This window comes from Mytilus galloprovincialis, chromosome 11 (assembly GCF_965363235.1).
Source record: "Mytilus galloprovincialis chromosome 11, xbMytGall1.hap1.1, whole genome shotgun sequence".
NCBI classification, from domain to species: Eukaryota; Metazoa; Mollusca; class Bivalvia; order Mytilida; family Mytilidae; genus Mytilus; species Mytilus galloprovincialis.
Window position 1 is genome coordinate 85,373,081 of NC_134848.1, and position 21,148 is coordinate 85,394,228.

The 21,148-nt window shown below is 30.0% G+C and overlaps 1 long non-coding RNA gene across 1 annotated transcript; it reads left to right on the forward strand.

Annotated features, from left to right (window-relative positions):
* Positions 1-271: 271 nt before the first annotated feature.
* LOC143052946 (uncharacterized) lies at positions 272-5,683 on the forward strand. The gene is made up of 3 exons (XR_012971300.1): positions 272-462; positions 4,379-4,450; positions 5,170-5,683. It is a non-coding gene; the product is annotated as an uncharacterized LOC143052946 (long non-coding RNA).
* Positions 5,684-21,148: the final 15,465 nt, after the last annotated feature.

Sequence of the window (21,148 nt, forward strand, 5' to 3'; positions counted from 1 at the left end):
TTTTTTTTTTTTTGAAACAATTAGATCATCTTTATTGCACTAAATGCTGTTTAACAATTTACCTAGCTTACAGCTTTAGGCTAAGTATCCCTGTATATCAATTATTATACATCCAGGGAGAATATATAATAAAATATTATATTAATGTTAGTATTTTACAATGAAGCATAATACATTATATAAATAAACATCAATACAAATAAATTCATTCATTTAAAAATCAAATTGTGTGTTTCTGTTTATAAATCGGGAAAAATTTACGGTTCTACGCCGTGCCGTTTTGTTATTATATTATGTGTATTTACTTTCTTACATGTACAGGTAACGTGTGTAGGAGTGTCTCGAGAATAGTGTATTGGAGTTAGCCTAACTTTTTAATATTCTTTTATATTGTGATATTATGGATTTATTTTTCCTAGCTTACATTCTTGATCATGTTTATTTAGGAAAATACACATATAGGTAAGTGAATAATTATGTTAACTCAAATCAAAAGGTTGTTTGCGTAGCTTTATTTTGTTTGTTTGTGGCACCTCGTGGTATAATATTTAGACTAGGCCAAGGTAATTAGCATATGTTAATTTGTCAACCAGTAATACTTTTACTTACAGTTTACAATATGTTGACGTCTTTATTAACATTTTCCCGGTTTCAATGTTTCTTATCGCATTTAATTTTATTATGTCGTTTATTTCTTTTTTAAAAATTTTAAAGATTTCTATCTTTGTTTCTTTTTTGTTTGAGACAAAATGTGCCTTATATATTGAGAAAAATATAACTGTTATCAGGGTGTTTATATCAGAATATTTTTTGTCTGCAATTTTATAGCCAGTTATTAAATTTTCTATCTTTAGAATGTGTCTATCTATTTGAAGATAAAGTAAAAGCTTATTTATTTCTTGCCAGTAAGTATTATTATACCGGCATGTAATAAAAAAATGTTTATAGTTGTCAATTTCTTTGCAAAAATTACAAGTATTGTTTTCTAATACTTTCCACTGAACTAGCAGTTCATTGCATGGAAGGATGAAGTGAAGCAATTTCCATTTAAACATTTTAAATTTGTTGTTATCTAGGTAATTAAAAATAAAATCAAGAGTGCTTTTAAATTTTATTTTTATATTATCTTCAAAGATTCTTTCCCACTTTAGAAAACCTACAGGTTTTTCTTGCTTATGGGGGACAAATAGTATTGAATATATTTCTTTATTACTCATTTCTGGATGAATGTTATGATTGAGTAGTATTTGCAGATTTTTTGAATTATTTATATTTACTGTTGTTTTATATGAGCTTTCTTGCTTTAAAATATTCTGCCAATGTTTTGGAATAGCTTTCTTTAATAAGGATAATTCTCGAATCCAATCACGTTTATCTATTATTTTGGTTAATATTCTATTTTCTGATATATAACCTTTTTCGTCAAGTATATCATTTACATACAAAATATTCTGTTCAATCCATTTAGTAAATAATAAGGGTTTTCCTTTTGTTTGTATGTTATGATTACCCCATAAAATCTGCTTTCTTATGTCTAGAAATGTTTGCGGGGTCTTTGTCTGTCCCCCCTTAACATTAATCCAAGTTTTAATCAATTGCTGATAGAACTCAGGAAGGGATTTAAATATTTTTTTGTCTAACATATTAACATTTTTAATGTTCATTTGAAATATCAAAAGGTTTTTACCAAATTTATTTAAGTAAACTTGGGGTAAGATTGACCAATTTTCACCAGAATTTTGTTTAAGTTTTAAAATCCAGCGTAATTGAAGTGCTTTGAGATACAAATCTATATCGATCATTTTTAACCCTCCTTCTAAATAGTCTTTACAAAGGGTTGCACGTTTAATTTTATCTTTTTTTCCATTCCATATAAATTTATATACTAGAGTTTTAAACTTTTGTATTATTTCCTTTGGGATGTACATATTTGATGCAATATAAGTTAAATTTGGAAGAATTAGTGATTTTACTACTATTATTTTACCTATTAATGTTAAATTTCTTTTCATCCAATTTGATATAATTTTTTCACATTTTTTTAGCTGTTTATCAGTGTTTAGTTTTTGACAGTCTGGATTGTTGTAACCAAAGTAAAAACCAAGACTTTTAATGCTATCTGTTTTCCAATTTATGCTTTCAAATTTATCTCTGCTATTTTTAAGTTTTCCTAGCCAAAATCCTTCTGTTTTATTTCTGTTAAGTTTTAATCCTGATAAACTTCCAAAAGTTTCAATTATGTTCATTGCTAAACTAACATCTTTTGGTGATTTCAGAAAAAGTGTTGTATCATCTGCAAGTTGACATATTTTTAGTGAGCAGTTTCTACCATCTAATTTCACCTCTAAACCTTTGAGATTATTATCTTGTCTTAGTTTAATTGCCATAATTTCAACTACTAATACGAAGGCTAACGAAGAAATTGGACATCCTTGTCGAATTCCGCGAAAAATATTAAAACTGCTGGACACCCAACCATTGTTGAGTATACACCCTTTTATGTCCGTGTACATTGTTTGAATCCATCTTATAAAACTACTTTTAAAGCCAAATTTTACTAAGGTTTCTGACATAAAGTTCCATTCAAGGGAGTCAAATGCCTTGGAAAAATCAACAAAAAGTATGGCTCCATCTACTTTAAATTTCTCTGAGTAATCAATTATATCTTGTATTTGTCTAATATTGAAACCTATGTATCTATTTTTTATATAACCTTTTTGGTCAGTATGAATTATTTTTGGTAAAACTTGTTTTAATCTTTGAGCAAGTGCATAAGCTAACAATTTTACATCATAATTTAACAGAGTTATTGGACGATAATTATTTAGAGAAAGTGGATCTTCTTTTTTATATATTAATGATATTGCTCCGATTTTTTGTGAAGTTGACAGTTCTCCTTTTTTATGGCAAAAGTTGAATACTGATACAATAAAATCTTTTATTTTTTCCCAAAATTTTCTGTAAAATTCAACATTAAGTCCATCTAGACCAGGAGCTTTATTTAGTTTCATTTTGAATATTGCATCTGTGCATTCCTGCACTGTAATTTTTCCTTCACATATATCACTTTCACTTTCACTTAATTTTGGACATTTTTTAATATCGTTAAAGTACTTTATGGTATCTTCCTTATCTGGTTTAGTAGAGGAATATAAATTTTTGTAATAGTTAACTTCAAGGTTAAGTATTTTTTCTTGATTAGTAATTATATTATTGTTTACATCATACAATCTAGTGATGGTTTTTTTGCACTGCCTGGCTTTTTCAAGACCTAAGAAGTAAGAAGTATTTTTTTCTCCCTCTTCAATCCATTTTACCCTTGATCTAATTTGATTGCCTTTTACTTTTGCATTGTATAAATTTCCTAACTCTTGTTCTACTTTCTCTATTTTATCAATCAAGTAGGTATTTGTTTCATTAACTCTGATATTAGTTTTATGAATTTCATTGTTAAGTTGTATAAGTTGATTTTCTAATACATTGATTGAATCTTTTTTGTTTAACGCTTTCAATTTACAGAACTGAATTGTACAGTCTCGAACCTCTATTTTAAAAGTATCCCATAAAAGAGCTAGATTTTTTGAATTACTTGCTTTGATTTTATAGTTGTTAATGAGATTGTTTATTATTTTTAAGTAGATTTCATCGTTTAAGATGCTACTGTTTAATTTCCAATATCCACGTCCTTTGTTATTTCTTGATATATGTAATTTTAAAGATACACTATTATGGTCAGTGTATTGAATAACAATTGGTCTGATATCACAAGAGGAGCAATTTTTTTTAATTTCAGTACTGACAAGCAGGTAATCAATTCTTGTGGCCTCTGTTTTATTTCTTTTACACCAGGTGAACTGAGTTTTATCTCTGTTTTTTTCACGCCATATATCTGTTAATTTAAAAGATTTAATTAAAGTTTTTAGTCCGCAGACTGGTTTATCAAATTTTGTTCTTCTATTTTTATTTTTTGTATCTTTTTCAGACAAAATATCGTTAAAATCTCCTCCTATTATCAGTTGTCCAAGACTATATTTATCAATAAAAGTTTTGACTGTTTTAAAAAAAGTGTTTCTTAACTTATTATTATTTGGTGCATAAACGTTTGCAATTGTAAGTATGCTTTCGTCAATTTCTATATTTATCAGAAGAAGTCTTCCGTCTTTATCTTTATAATAGTCGATAAATTTGTAGTTAAGCCTACTCTTTAACCATATTGATACCCCTCTAGCATTGCTCTGACCATTACTGAAAAATAATTCACCTTCAAACTCTTTTTTTAAAGATTCTTCTAAGTTGTCTGTAAAGTGTGTTTCTTGTATTAGAAGAATATCACATTTTTGTTGTTTTGTCCATTCAATTAGTCGTTTTCTCTTTTCAGTTTGCTGAAGTCCCTTAGCATTGACTGTACAGATGTGTAGTTTTTGATCAGCCATTATTATTTTATTTAAAGGTAAGATTATGATTGGGGAACCCCCATCTATTTATAGTGTCAATTATCGATTTTGTGCTTTCTTCTACTAGTTCACGCGTATTTACTTCAATATTCAACAGGTGAATAATTATCGGTAGATTTGACGTACTTTTAACTATAAATTTATTATACTTTCTACGTAGTTCCCACTGTTTTATTATAGGTAATGATCCTACATGAAAACATATTGAATATTGTTTACATTTTATCACAATAAATAGATACACAGTATCTTTAATGTTGACGATATTATAGCAAATTATATTACACAGTGTTTTCAAGTTTAAAATGCATGCAGCTTTTACACAAAGTGACCTCGCCTTACGGGTCATTATTTGGGTCAACAACGTGACTTTGTTTACAAACTGAACTATGACAAACATATACCACACACAGTTTGTGAAGACAACAATTGAGAAATAAATTTTACTCAATACAAGAAAACTATATATATTACAATGATTATGTTGAAAAAAATATATACATGAATATATTACACAATAGTTATATTTACATAGATTACAGTTGATAAACATAATAATTATTTTATGTAAATATATACATTTGTTTTTATCAGTACTATATTTGTTGCTTTTGTTAGGGCTAAATAGTAAGGGTGTATTGTTCTCATTCTTCTTTGCTTTTATATCTTGTTTTTTATAACTATTGAATGCTAAAAGAGTTATTGTTTTTTCCAGGAAGTGTATGAAGTGGTTTGCAATATGAAGTGGACTATATTTGTTTTCTAATTTGGACTCATACCCTTGCACATAATTTGAATCTGAAATATGAGCATATATGGAGCTACAAGTGTGATGCTGTTTGTGTACATCGGTTGTCAATTTATTTATAGATTTTGGTGTACAAAAATGTGTCTTGAGCATATCTGTGTTCAGAATTGAAAAGTGCAATATATGTTTTTGTGATCTAAGAAGAATTCTGAGGCACATCTGGATTAGTTGAAACTGTGCTGAGAAAAGTACAAAGATTATGTAAAATATGTAATTCACCAAAAGTAAGAGTTGTGAAATGTGAATGGTTCTGTGAATACATGTATTTTGAGTGTTACTCAGTTCAGCTGTAATGTGAATGAGTTTTGTATTAAATATCAACATGAACAGACATAGAATAAATATCATTGTAGATGTATTACAGTATAATGTTGAATTAGTTCTACATTTTTTTATTTTCAAATAAAAAATATTCAAACTGGTTGTTTTTGCAGTACTGATAAATGTCATTAGTTTTCAGTTGATATTATTAAGTTCCTAAAGTTTTCGGCCGTTTGGTCGAGGTATCCCCTTCGTTGTCATGCAAAACATGTGTCGGGGTAACTGGAGACCGTTCAACATTTCTGTTGTTTTTCTGTTTTCCTGGAGTTGATTCAGATTCCTGTTGTTCAGTTACAAATGATGTTATTTGAGTTTGTGTTGTTTTTCTTTCTTTCTTTGACTTTTTTTTCTTTCTTTTTTCTTCGTCCGGAGTAGGTACATATTGGGGCGTGTCTATGTCATTATCATATACGCTAGTTGATTCAGGTTCACTGTTTGTAGAAGGATCATCTATGTGACTTGAATGTTGTGCAGCGTAGGTATCTACAGTGGTATCATCAGCATCATTTGTGTGTTCACTTACATCATCTGTTTTTTGATGTTCATCAGATTGTTGGGTGTTATCAGAGAGGTCATTTTCTGTACAGTCAATTTGTTTATGACCTTCCTTACCACATGATTTACATACCCAGTCATTAGGGCAATTGCTAAAACTATGCCCATCACCTAGACATTTTGAACACTTTTTTGGACGACTTCCTGTAGATGGTTGATCACGGTACATAACTGTGGCTCTATATTTTCCGATAGTAATGGAGCGAGGAATATGTTGGGGTAAAGGACCCTGACATATTATGATCCTATCACCAGTGAGACAGTTTGTGATTTCATTCTCATACCTCAGACGTTCTCTGAAATGGTTCATTATGATACAGCTCTTTTCCTCTAGAGCTCTCAATATTTGGCCGTCATCGGCAGAGAGTGGGACGTCCTTCACTCTTATTCTGACAGTATCTATGTCCTCATGTGTCGTTACCCGAGGGTTCCTTGAGTAAATGTTTACTTGTTTACCTCTTATTTCTACACCCTTACAGATGAGGTGATCTCTTGCCGTCTCACAATCTAGGTATATTCGCCAGAGGCCTCTTATTCGTTGAAGTCCAATGATCGAGCGTGCTTCAACTGAATAACCTAGCGTTTGGTACATTTCAATATTTGTTAAATACAGTGTTTTTGTAGTAACCCGGTCTGTAAGTGATCCAAATACATCTATTTCTTGAACAAAGACTGGTTTAACTCCTGACATTGTTGAAGAATGTATTGTCTTTGGATTGGTTTTTGTTGCATCGGCATACGACGCCATTTTTTCTTCACCCTGGCTTTCTTCATTTGATTTTGCCATTTAAGAGGATTTTATGAATGTTCTGATGTATTAAGAACGTGTTAATTGTCAAAAGAAATGATAAGGTAAATCTTACACAAAAATATTTTGCAGCAAATCTGGAATTTACTTCGAATTTCACAATTTTTTCTCTTGCATGAGCACAACCCGTTACCTTAGTCAAGGGCCGTAACTCCTGTAAATCATGTCATGAAGTATTTTCAACTCAAGGCTAAAAGCTTTGTCCACCGGAACAATAAATTAACACCATATACGTATCCCATCAAACAGGAAATGCGGATCATTCTCCATGCAGAAAACGATTCTCGGTAAGGTGCAGTAGGACAGCCGTCCATGAATACATTTTGTTATAATAAAACACCCATGCAACCACGCATCCCATATTGCTGATAGGACCCGACACAAATATCAATTTCGTGTTTCGGTAGTTAAGCTTGGGATGGTCATTTTAAGATGCATTATTTGAATATAATCTAATATGAAAATTATCATATTGATATATTTATATTTTAATTCTTCTTCAATATATCTAGTTATTATGACAGATCTACCATCATCAGGGGTCCAACTGTCAATTTAATGTTAAAGTCTTTAACTTTGATCTACTAAGCATATCTCCAATACTTTTATGTTTGCTATACGCAACTATTGGTGCTGTATTGAATATTTGTACACAGTCTTCGTCGAACTGTAATAAATGCCAGTGTTTCATTATACGTTTCTTTATTTTACGTATATATGGATTATATTTAGTTATTAAAACTAACGGAATACTTTGCTTCTCTTTAGATTTGTTTTGTTGTAATAAATCAGTACGGTCAATTGATAAAGCATCAGTAATACTATCATCTATTTCCACGTTATCATAACCCCTATCTAATAATTTCACTTTGAAATTAGTTAGATTGTTTATTAATTTGTTATGATCACTTGTATTTCTAATTTGCCGTATTGCTTCACCTTTAATAAATCCTCTGAATACATGCTGTGAGTGACAGCTATTTCTGTGCAGAAACAGATAAGAATTTGTTTCTTTAAAATGTATTTCGAGGTCAAGAATGCCATATGTTGTAAATCTTTGACCTTTAATTACATCAACATCCAAGAACGACATTTTATCGTTTTTGATTTCATAGGTGAACTTTAATAAGGGGTTATAATCATTTGCTAGACGAAAAAAATCAATAATTTCATCTGATGTTCCATCATATATTATGAATCCATCGTCTCTATATCTGCCATGATAGAATATTTTGTCTTTATATTGAAATGCAGAAATGATTTGATTCATTATTTCAAACATAAGTATGTCACAGATTTCCGGTGAAGGAACTGCACCAATTGCCGTACCTATTACTTGTTTGTAAATTTTCCCATCAAATTCAAATACATTGTTTTCTAAAATAATTCTCAACAAATGTATTAATACATTGACTGGCGGAGCATTGACTTTGAAGTTTGATTTGTCAAAACTGTCATAGGCTCGTTCAACCGCACTCAATAACGCTTCTTGAGGTAGATTAGTAAACATCTGTGTTATATCATATGAAACCAAAAGGCTGTTTGCCATAGGTTTTAATTTCTCAATGATATTAATGAACGATGTAGTATCTTTTATATATGTAGACTGATTTTGAACTATTGGTATAAGAAAATAGTCAACGTAATGACCTATAAGTTCAGTTACAGAACCACACTGTGATATAATTGGTCTGCCAGGTGGAATTATATTTAAATCATTTAATCCATCATGTTGTATTTGTTTAAACGTCTCTGTTTCAAGACGGTGAATTTTTGGGAGAATATAAATTCTCCCTAATCGTGCATCTCTTAATTTTTGACCATTTGTTAAAAATTTAAATGATATTTTGTCGATTATGCCTTGGTCGTATAATGATTTAATATACTCAATGACCTGGATTTTCAGTTCTGCCATGTTAAATGAATCTAATTGGCAGTAATGTTGAGTATTTAGTTGTCTTGTGACTTCTGTTATGTAGTCTAGCCTGAACTTGAGACACTTAAACAACAAACTGACAAAACTAAACCAGTAAGTGAAATGGACTTGATGAAAAAGGAAATTGATGACCTAAAGAATGTTCTGGGTAACAGATACGGTCGTGGGAACCGTGGAAGAGGCCGCAGAAATTTCCGTAATAATTATTACTAAGACAAGTACAATAATATTCTTACGTATTTCAGTGGAATTATGTGTTTACAGTGATAAAACAAAGTGTCTTTATAATACAAGATGGATATCAAATTTTATTCAACTATAAACGGATGTATTTTATTTGAGTATTAAAACAGGTCTGACTACTTTGAATATTGTAGTTTTATCTTATTGATTAGAATTAATTATCATATATATATATATTCATTAGTTATTAAATCAAGGAAAATTTTGATTATTTTAGTTTAATTAATTTGCTTTAATTGCTACTCATCAATTGACAGCTATTACTTAAAAGATCGCTTAAGAAATTATACTTATAATTGCTATCATTTTATTTCGTATGGTTTTAGCAATGAGCATTATAATCGTACTATCTAGGTACAAATATTCTATAAACTATAGTTCGTTCGTATATGGATTATCTACAACATCTGCAAAAAAAATCACATAACTTTACAGGTATCATACACACGTAGCAGGATTGTTATCAATAAATTATACACATGACTACGCAAGGGCAAACAGTGCAATTTCATCAACAACCCTTATCTTTACATGAATAGATTATATCTGTCTCACAATTACCTCTATTTATTTTTAGAATGATAATATTAATATCGTAATTTAATAGTATTGTCTAAAGCATTACTTATTTATATAAAGGAATTTAATTAGCATTATATTTTATCTTACTAGTTTAATAACAATTAAGTGTTAAATCATTATCTAATAAAATACACACATATGACCAGAGTTAGATGGCTCGATGACGTAGTAACTGATCTACACTAATTACGGAACAACCAATCAGATTGAGAATACAAATGACGAACTTTGTTGCTTGTTACGAGTGACGTGGGAACATTGGAATATCCAATCAGAATCTAAGTCTTAGACTAATGTATGCACGTGGTAATTATTGGTGTATATTTGCAGTACACATTGATTGCCGCAGAAGTGAACAAACACTTCAACAGAGTTTACATATACAATGTATAATTTTTGAAATAGATTTAAACAAAATACAAATCAATTCATCTCTCAAATAGAGTAGAATTAATAAAATACATTTCATCTCTCAAATAGAGTTGAATTTCATATATATTCATTTCATCTCTCAATTAGAGTTGAAATAATTATACAAACAAACAAAATAGTTTTGTCACAAAAAAATTTTATACAAATAAATTACTATGAGTAATAGAAAAAGATCTCTCAGAAAAAGGGATAAGAAAAAACGATTAATAAAATACAAAAGTAAACTCCGTATACATAATAATAACAAAGGCCATCTTAAACGCACTAAACACTTTCATGAAAATGTAAAAAAAGCTTTAAACTATATAGAAGTGTTTTCACGTGAGAATCTCACAAACTATGAAATATTAGTTCTTGCAAAGGGATTAAAATTTATTCCCAGTCCAGATGTAAAATACATTAAACAAAATCTCTTACGAGATTTTGACGAACTAGGTAGAAAAATGCGATGCAAATATCACTTTAGTGATAAAACTAATGCGGACACCAATCATCCTTTTAGAATCAAATCGGGATTTAAACCCTCTTTAGCAAACAACACAATAGAAAATTATCTATTTGCCACAAAGATGGAAATATGCAGACTTAAAATAAACAAAGTTAGAAATAATCTTTCTAAACATGAGAGAGCGGCACTCAAAACCTTACGTTCAAATAATAATATAATTATTAAGAAAGCTGACAAAAATTCATCTACTGTTGTTCTGGAAAAAAATCTATATATTAAACAAACACTGAATTTCCTGAACAACAGTATATGCTATGAGCAAATTCATGAATTTAATACGAACAAAATATCCGAAACTATTCAAAAAATGATCAAACAACTACACAAGAAAGAATATATCGACGATATAACATATAAATACCTAGCCAATAATGCCAATATACGATTGGGACGACTCTATATGTTGCCAAAAATTCACAAAATTAACCATGAAGATAGAGAAAAAATCAAAACTAACAAAGATTTCCTTAAAAATATAGATATTCCTGGGAGACCAATTGTATCATTATGCAATAGTCCAATTGAAAAAATTGGTCAATTTATAGACCACTTCCTAAAACCGGTAGTTAGCCAATTATGGACTTATACACAGGACACGACCTCATTTATCAACAAAATAGAACAAATAAGGGCACCGGATGACATAATTATGTGCACTTTTGATATTACTAGTATGTACAATTCCTTAACTCACGATGAAATACTGCAAGCAGTTGACAGAGCATGGTACAAAATATGTCGTAATAAACATGAAATACCTCTACCACCAAAAAAGGACTTCTTACAAATACTTCAATTCATTCTATGCAATAATGAATTTGAATTTAATAACTTGATATTCAGACAGACATGTGGAATCCCAATGGGAGCCCCAATGAGCCCATCCCTGGCTGATTTAAGAATGTTCGAGATTATAACGAATATTCTTGATATATTTCCTTTTAAAGATAACTTAGCACTGTTATCTATATACAGAGATGATGGATTCATTCTTTTTAATTCTAGTCAAGATAATCTTACTGAATTATTTAACATTGCTAATAATATACACCCGTTGATAAAATTTACGCATGAAATATCACAATCTAGCATTCAATTCCTTGACGTCACAATTTTTAAAGGAAACAGATTCCTTAATCATAATATATTAGACGTAAAATTATACCGTAAACCTACTGATAACTTTCAGTATCTTGAACGAACGTCAGCTCACCCATCATCGGTGTTCAATGGATTTATTACTGCGGAAATATTGCGTTTTATGAGATCATCAAATAACAAAAAAGATACACTAAAAGAAATTGAAACTTTTAAAACAAAACTTCTCCAAAGGGGATACTCGGAAAAAGATATCAACCCCATTATAACAAATGCACTTCATAAGGAAAGAAAAGATTGTCTAAGGTACAAGCTTAAAAACAAAAGAGCAATGCCTCCATTAGTTTTAGCCACCAAATTTAATCCTTCCTTCAATGGACTAAATAAAGCAATTAAAAAACATTGGCACCTAATTGAACAAAATGATAGCACAAAAACCATGTTTCCAAAACCTCCGATCATAGCATATAAAAGACACAAAAACTTGAAGGATCTACTTACATCCTCCAAGTTATAGGATAAATCACAACATAAAAGACAATAGTTATATCAAATCATAAACTGATTTAATTTAGAATACAATACATCAATACAAAGTTACCAGGTGTCGTATCCCGGTATGCAGAATTTTTAAATTCTATGCGTATGGATGCTTTGAACTTTACTTTGAAACTGATTATTTTATTAGTTAGAGGCTTGGGATACCTGATGAGGAAAAGCCTTGGTAGTTAAACCTTAACCGAAACACCTTAAAAAACAACAAATATTTATGATAAAATATTGAATTGAACAAAATAGATTATGAAATAAAGTCAAATACTAAGAATATGTATTGGTATATATAGGATTGGTTCTGGACTCGTTATATCTCATCCAAAAAATCCATCCATTCGTAACATGTGTTCTTTGGTTAGACTTTGCCATTTGATTAGGGACTTTCCATTTTAAATTCTCCCCGGAGTTCAGTATTTTTGTGATTTTACACAAGTGTACTTGATACTGCACATTTCTTGGTGTGAGAGAAGAAAAAGTTAGAACATGTGCTATATACAACCAGACCATGCAGACGTGTGTATAATTATCAACGGTACCATTTGTATTGTACCTCATGGGCATGATCCTCAAATATGATCAATATATACATATGTAAAAACTTAAAACCAAATAGAAACACGAAAGTGCTCATAAACTCGAATGACCAAATAATGAAGTCAAACCAGAGCTATGCTTAATTAGAAATAATCCTAAATATAGTCAAACCATAGAAACAATTCTTAATATATAGTCAAAGCGAAGCTATGTTTAGATAGAAAAAAAATCTAAAGTTAGTCAAACCAGAGCAATTTTTACATGGAACCATTTTTTAATATAGTCAAACCAGGGCGATGTTAAATTAAAACAAATCTGAAGAAATTCAAACCAGAGCGATGATTAGATATAATAAGTACTTAATATAATCAAACTGCAGCTATTTCAGATAGAAACAATCTTGAATATAGCCAAACCAGAGCTATAATTAGATAGAAACAATACTAAATATAGTCAAACCGGAGATATGTTTAGACAGGAACACTCCTTAATTTAGACAGATTTCGAAATATTGTATTTAGATAGGTTGTTTTATAATGTTAAAAGAAATTGTTTAAAAACTATAGCACTATTAAATTACTTGTATAAAAATTCTTGAACTATATTATAAACATAAACATAAGTAAACCAATGTATAGGTAAACCTGAATGAAAACACATGTCTAGCCTTTTTACTGATTATAATCAAGACGATTGAATGTTACATGTATCTTTGAAGTCTTGGAAGATTTTACTGTAAAGGTTCTATAACAACGTTCATATAAACTGTATTTAACATTAGATATGTAGAATCTATGGTCATGATCGATATGATCCATGCAAATTGTGTCATGACTAAATGGACTTAATCATATACATGTTTAACAATGAGCAACGAAAACAAGATCAATGCTTATTGAAACAGACGTGTTATCATTGCAGTCATAATATTGACACAATAGTATTGTCGTAAAATAATTTTCGTAATTAATTGTTTGAAACCAATTATTATTAACAGTGGCTTGAACTAGACAATGAGGTCAATGATATTGAATGTATGAATTGGCAAGGTCTTCCTCGTTCCGAAGTTTGACTATATACAAATAAATGCCAAAGTTTGGCATCACTATGTATCGTATGCGCCTTTTATTGAGCAACATAAATATGAGCTTGATAACATTGATCATGTAAACAACATACATTTTTTAAATACCCAGTGTATGTTGGTACTCAATATTACAAATACTGACAACAGACATGATATTAATAACCTTAACATAGAAACAAATATACCTCTTTTGTATATACCAAATATTTGTTATTACTACTCGGTTTTTCAACTTTTTACAGTATTTAGTTTTCTATGTTGAGTGTAGTTATATATCTAATATACTCCTCTTTACGAATGCTAAGTCTGTATATATCGCCATAATCATGATACATCTTTACACAAGTATTGTGAAAATAAATGTGAATTTTGTTTCTTGTTCAACATAATTGCATGAATTTCAAGATTATGTATATATTTATCATCACAAAAAAGTCACTGTTTGTAGTGTCCTGTACTGTCGTTATAGGAAGTTGTCTATTGTTTTTCTGTGACATTTATGCTGTAATAATAACATTGGATTACAACATATGGAAAATTCTACTCTTCTCAAATATTCTGGGGGATACATGTTATAATACTAGAATGGGATTACAACATATGGAAAATTCTACTCTTCTCAAATATTCTGTGGGATACATGTTGTAATACTAGAATGGGATTACAACATATGGAAAATTCTACTCTTCTCAAATATTCTGGGGGATACATGTTATAATACTAGAATGGGATTACAACATATGGAAAATTCTACTCTTCTCAAATATTCTGCGGGATACATGTTGTAATACTAGAATGGGATTACAACATATGGAAAATTCTACTCTTCTCAAATATTCTGCGGGATACATGTTGTAATACTAGAATGGGATTACAACATATGGAAAATTCTACTCTTCTCAAATATTCTGGGGATACATGTTGTAATACTAGAATGGGATTACAAGATTTGGAAAATACGACTCTTCTCAAATATTCTGCGGGATAATTGTTGTAATACTAGAATTGGATTACAACATATGGAAAATTCTACTCTTCTCAAATGTTCTGGGGGATACATGTTGTAATACTAGAATGGGATTACAACATATGGAAACTTCTTCTCTTCTCAAATATTCTGCGGGATACATGTTGTTATTCTAGAATGGGATTACAAGATTTGGAAAATACTACTCTTCTTCACCACACCCAATTATAACAGTCGCAGTTTACTTGTCCTGCTATTCAGCATGATCGATCAACTTTGTAGAATCTAAATTTCAATTGACTGGTCATTTATATATGCATTCTACTCCTGGTCGAAAATGAGTAATTCATAAAGCCCCTAAGGAGGCTCGCGGGTATAAAAAAATCAGCAAAAAACTAAACATTTGTTTTTTCATTAGAAATTTTATTTATTACACTATTAGTTATTACTTTATGATATGGTACACAAATCAACCCAAACAATTGATTTGGTTTGGCCCCAGATGATTTATATCATTGAAAAAAGCACCAAATTATCTCCCTTTGCTGCAAACATGCCATTTTTTGGCTTTAAATTTGAAATATCTTTTTTAACTCATCGGTGACCTATATTTTTTATTATTGTTATCAAATAAGCTGTACATAAACTAAATGATTGTAAAATTTAAGCGATTTCTGTAATTAGGTTTTTTTTTTTATTTCGATATTACCTCTATTTCTCCTATTAGTTCAACAGAAAAAAAGGACATTAACAAAAATGTATGCTTCTTCATGAGGCAGATTATGAGCTAAAATGAACGGTGACCCCATTTTTTTTATTTCATTTTTCCTTTAAGTATATGATAAAGTTCATTTATAAAAAAATATAGCGAAATCCTATATTAGAAAAAAATTGATTTATACCCAGGAGCCCCCTTAATGCATTGTTGAAGTTTTACTCATTGCCTCAGGGATAGTATTCTTGTCCATTCTTCATACTTGTTAGTTCTCTGTGTAGGCCTAGAACTTATATCATTTCATTATAGACATTAAATTAGTCTACCAGTAGTGGTAGTAAAAAAACCTGATAGCTCTAAATCTAGATTTTAATTTTATTCCTAAATTATGTTCGTGTATATTATATTCTAAAGTGATGAGAAGTATGCTTGTGTTATAAAAACTCGATCATGTTAAAACACATATGATATAATTTCAGTAGAAAAGTAAACTAATATCTATATAAGACCATATTACATATTTTAAACATCAGCAAGGAAGTATTTGTAGTTTACACAGTTTGTATATTTGATTCTTTGAACTTTATAATTAGATATTGATTTAAAATTCTAGATCAAAAACTTCCTCATATTCATCATATACTATTTATATATTGAACACAACAAGTATTACTAGAATGAGCATGGAGGTTAAATTGGTAAACATTTATATAAAATTATATAAAACTGATGCTTTTGCATAATAAAGTCTTTATGGGTAATTTATTAAAGTTATGTTTTTTTCAGTATGCTCTGATGACATTTTACGGCAAAAAGGAAATTACGTTTTTTTATTATTTAAAAGGAACTTAGTTGTCTCATTGGCACCCATACCACATCATCTTATTTCTAATTAATCAGATTAACTGTTTTCTCTTTTTGCCTGACAAAAAAATAATTCTAAGAAAAACTTAGAGAATCCTGAGAAAATTTTGTGTTATTTTATTTTACAAAATTGTGATAAAGTCGAGTTTTTGACTAGTTTTTCAATATAATAAATAAAGTAACATATTTTACTTCCAATACTTTTAAGGAATATTGAAAATTGAAAATTGGATCGAAAACCCCGAAATGTCAACAACACACGATTATTATCTAAAATTGTTTTATAAACTGGGGTATGCATTAATATTGGGGTGAATGATGACCTGACATATTGTGATTATTAAATTCTTCTCACAATCTTTCTCTTCTCACAATCTTTCTTAAATGATATACCATTAGTTTACTGTTTTCAAGCTCCTATTGGACTGATAGGAACATATGACATATGCAATATCAGCTAAAATCAATTATATGATAATATACGGCATTCAATATTAAATACAAATTTATAATTCATTATAAATTGTTTATGAATGATGATTAACCTTCGCACTAAATGTTTAAAACAACCTTATATCGCTATATACGTAAACATGTCCGGTGTTAAAGTCTAAGTTTCCTGAAGACAAGTTTGTGACTAAATGACATATAGTGTATTAATGATGCGACATTAATTTAAAAAAAAATTATAAATGGGTGCATATTGCTTCTCATATTTCATAAATATTTATGCATGTTTAAGATCGCAAACAACCAACGACATCGAGGATCAGTGGCTGAATTAAAGTACTTATGCCTTTGTTTGGTAGTCGTATTGTGATCTGATCATGTCATGCTGATTGTAATATGCATAGGTTTTACTGCTGTTGAAATATTTTGTTTTTATATTACAATGAACGTAATATAAAGTAAATTCATTTTTTAAAATAATTAACCAAAATTTATAGTGGTAATAAGATGGAAGAAAATAGACTATATAAATCTAATGTCGCATCATTAATACACAATATGTCGTTTTGTCACAAACTTGTCTTCAGGAAACGGTTGCCGTATACGGTGCAGGAAATGCTTACCCTACCGGAGCACCTGATTTCACTCCCGGTTTAAATGAAGTTCGTGTTGTTTCTTAATTATTATTTATAACTGTTGATGTAAATGTCCGTTGGTTTTGTGAGTCTTTGTTTACTCCTTGGTTTTGATTGTTACTATTTTACTAAAATTTAATAATACACAACTTTTTAACAAATCCGTAAAACTAGTACTGCAAACAAATGAATTTTGACCTTGACCTTGACCTTGACAGCGGTCATTTTACACAACATGTGTTATAGTTATTTGGTGGTCAACATTAAGTAAAGTAAAATAAAGATAACATAAATACTTAAAATGTACCGCAAAGAATCTCTGGCACTGGAAAAGAATTTATTTTTTAAAAGAAAACCTTTTCATATGGCCAATATCTGCTGGGACCCCTGGCTTCCAATTTTAGAAGAATGGGTTGATTATCAAACAAGAATGTGTCTAAAGTACACGGATGTCCCACTGGCATTTAAATCATTATCATTTTCCATGTTCAATGGACCGTGAAATTGTGGAAAAAATCTAATTTGGCCTTAAAAGTAAAAGGATCAACCAAAAGGGAACATGTGTACTAAGTTTCAAGTTGATTGGACTTCAGCTTCATCAAAAACTACCTTGACCAAAAACTTTAACCTGAAGAGAGACGAACAGACGGATGCACAGACGGATGCACAGACGAACGGAGGCACAAACCAGAAAACATAATGCCCCTCTACTATCGTAGGTGGGGCATAAAAATTGGTACATCATGTACCGGAATTATTTTAATATACATTTCTTTCCTTATCCACATCACCACCTATGTTATGATTTGATACTGTTATAAGTTGGTTTATATATATGCTTGGTGTTTTTGTCTATGTTTATAACTACATATATGTTCCTCTAAGTTATTGCCTTTACGCAAATATTTGAATAAATTAATCCTTCAAGCTATATTATGAATGCTGTAAGTAAAATATATTTATTATTTTTATCTTTTTTTATTTTTGCTTTTTCCAATATTCCAAATTTCTGTGATTTTTATTTATTTATTTATTCTTTATTTTTTTTTTATCTATTCAGATTTATTGATCATTCTATATTGATAATGTTTTAGTTGGATATATTATAATTTACAATGATTTATAAATGTATATATTACAGTTAAATAAACTAACAAATACTAACCAAATTGACTATATGCTACTAACGGTTTACGAGGCCGGGATAAGGTACCGGTATTTGATGTATCCACTAACAAATGTCAAACTATCAATAAAGTATGATCAAATTAAAAAAAAAAAAAAAAAAAAAAAAAAAAGTAATTACAAGTAGTTTCTATTTATATATGTTCTGTAACTACCAACTACTAAGACATTGTCAGTAAATAAAACTAGGACAACTACATGTATGTTTATATCAGACATCGTCCGTTAGCTAGACAACGTTATGAATACACATATTTCATTTCGTTTGAAAGTTTTCCCGATTGCTACAAAACAAAGCGAAAGAGGTACAATGTCATATGTCATGTATTTATATGTTTTATAAATCGAAGAAAACTGTTCAATAAAGTAAAATTAAGGATTGTATCGCAAGAACAAATAATATGGTACTGCGAGCAACTAATCCTATATCTGTGTTTGTCCTGTTTGTAGTCTATTGAATTTTGAGATTAAATACTTTTAATTCGGACGAGCTGGTCGAGGGAGATGTTAATTTGTATTTAAAGATCCAAGCTTTGCTCCATTTTAAGGAGCAACACATATGATACATGCCTTGACGTTTCCATTATTCAACATCAAACGTTGTCCCTGCACTGCCCCATCCACTATCTTAGATCTGTATTTGTGATATACTCATTGTTACATTTGTTTTGTAACAGCGATACGATAAACTGTATATCATGGTCAATTATGACACCTCCTCTTATTTTTATATCTACTGCACTAGTTTAAATTGTCGTTCAGTATCATTTGAACGATACACATAAGAGATGACTCGTTATATGATATATGTTGTTAACTGGGCAATTAAAGCTATGGACAAGTGATTGTGTTAATGACACATTACACGAATTTGGTGAAACCTATAAATTGGATAGACACAATTTCGTACTATTTGTTTATTTCACCTACCAATATATATCCTAGAAAATTCTTTACATTTACAATGTTGTCCAATAAAAGATCAAATGCATTCAACTTTATTAAACTCCAATGCTTTTAAAATATTTTGTTGTATCAATCAAATCTAGCCCAAATCGTACTCTTCATATCCCATACATATGGTAAATGCCTTGACGTTGCATTTGTTCAACATCAAAACTTGTCCCTGTACTGCCCAATCCTCTATCTTAGATCTGTATTTGTGATATACTAATGGTTACATTTTTTGTAAAAGCGATACGGTAAACTATAGTTTCCACAATTTTATGTTTATGTCATATTATCTCAGGTAAACAGTTTTCTCATGATCAATCATGACACCTCCTCTTGTTCTTTATATCTACTGGACTAGTTGAAATTGTCGTTCAGAATTATTTGAACGATACACAATAGAGATTACTCGTTACAGGATATGTGTTGTTAACTGACCAATGAAAGGCATTTGTAAGTATTGAAGATCAAGAATTTTAAATTACGCCTGCGGTAATATTTGCCTGGGATGAAAAAGTCCTTAGTATTTCAAACAATTCATACTTTTCTCAAACAGTAAATTGATAAATATAACCATATAATTTGTATTCATGTCAACACCGAAATGCTGACTACTAACCTTTAAAATGATGATAACGTAACAATGATAAGACCCCAACATTTGTATTCATGTCAAAACCGAAATGCTGACTACTAACCTTGTAAATGATGATAACGTAACAATGATAAGACCTCAGCATTGGTATTCATGTCAACAACGAAAAGCTGACTACTAACCTTGTTAATGATAATAACGTAACAATGATTAGACCCCAAAATTTGTGTTCATGTCAATACCGAACTGCTGACTACTATCCTTGTAAATGATGATAACGTAACACTGATTAGACCCCAACATTTGTATTCATGTCAACACCGAAATGCTGACTACTAACCTTGTAAATGATGATAACGTAACAATGATGAGACCCAAGCATTTGTATTCATGTCAACACCGAAGTGCTGACTACTAACCTTTTAAATGATCATAACGTAACAATGATTAGACCCAAACATTTGTATTCATGTCGACACCGAAATGCTGACGACTAACCTTATAAATAATGATAACGTAACAATGATTAGACCCCAACATTTGTATTCATGTCAAAATCGAAATGCTGACGACTAACCTTGTAAATGATGATGACGTAACAATGATAAGACCTCAGCATTGGTATTCATGTCAACATCGAAATGCTGACTCCTTACCTTGTAAATGATGATAACGTAACAATGGTTAGACCCCAACATTTGTATTCATGTCAACATCGAAATGCTGACGACTAACCTTTTAAATGATGATAACGTAATAATCATAAGACCCCAACTCTTGGTTTCATTTCAACACCGAAATGCTGACTACTAACGTTGTGAATGATGATAAGATAACAATGATTAGACCCCAGCATTTGTATTCA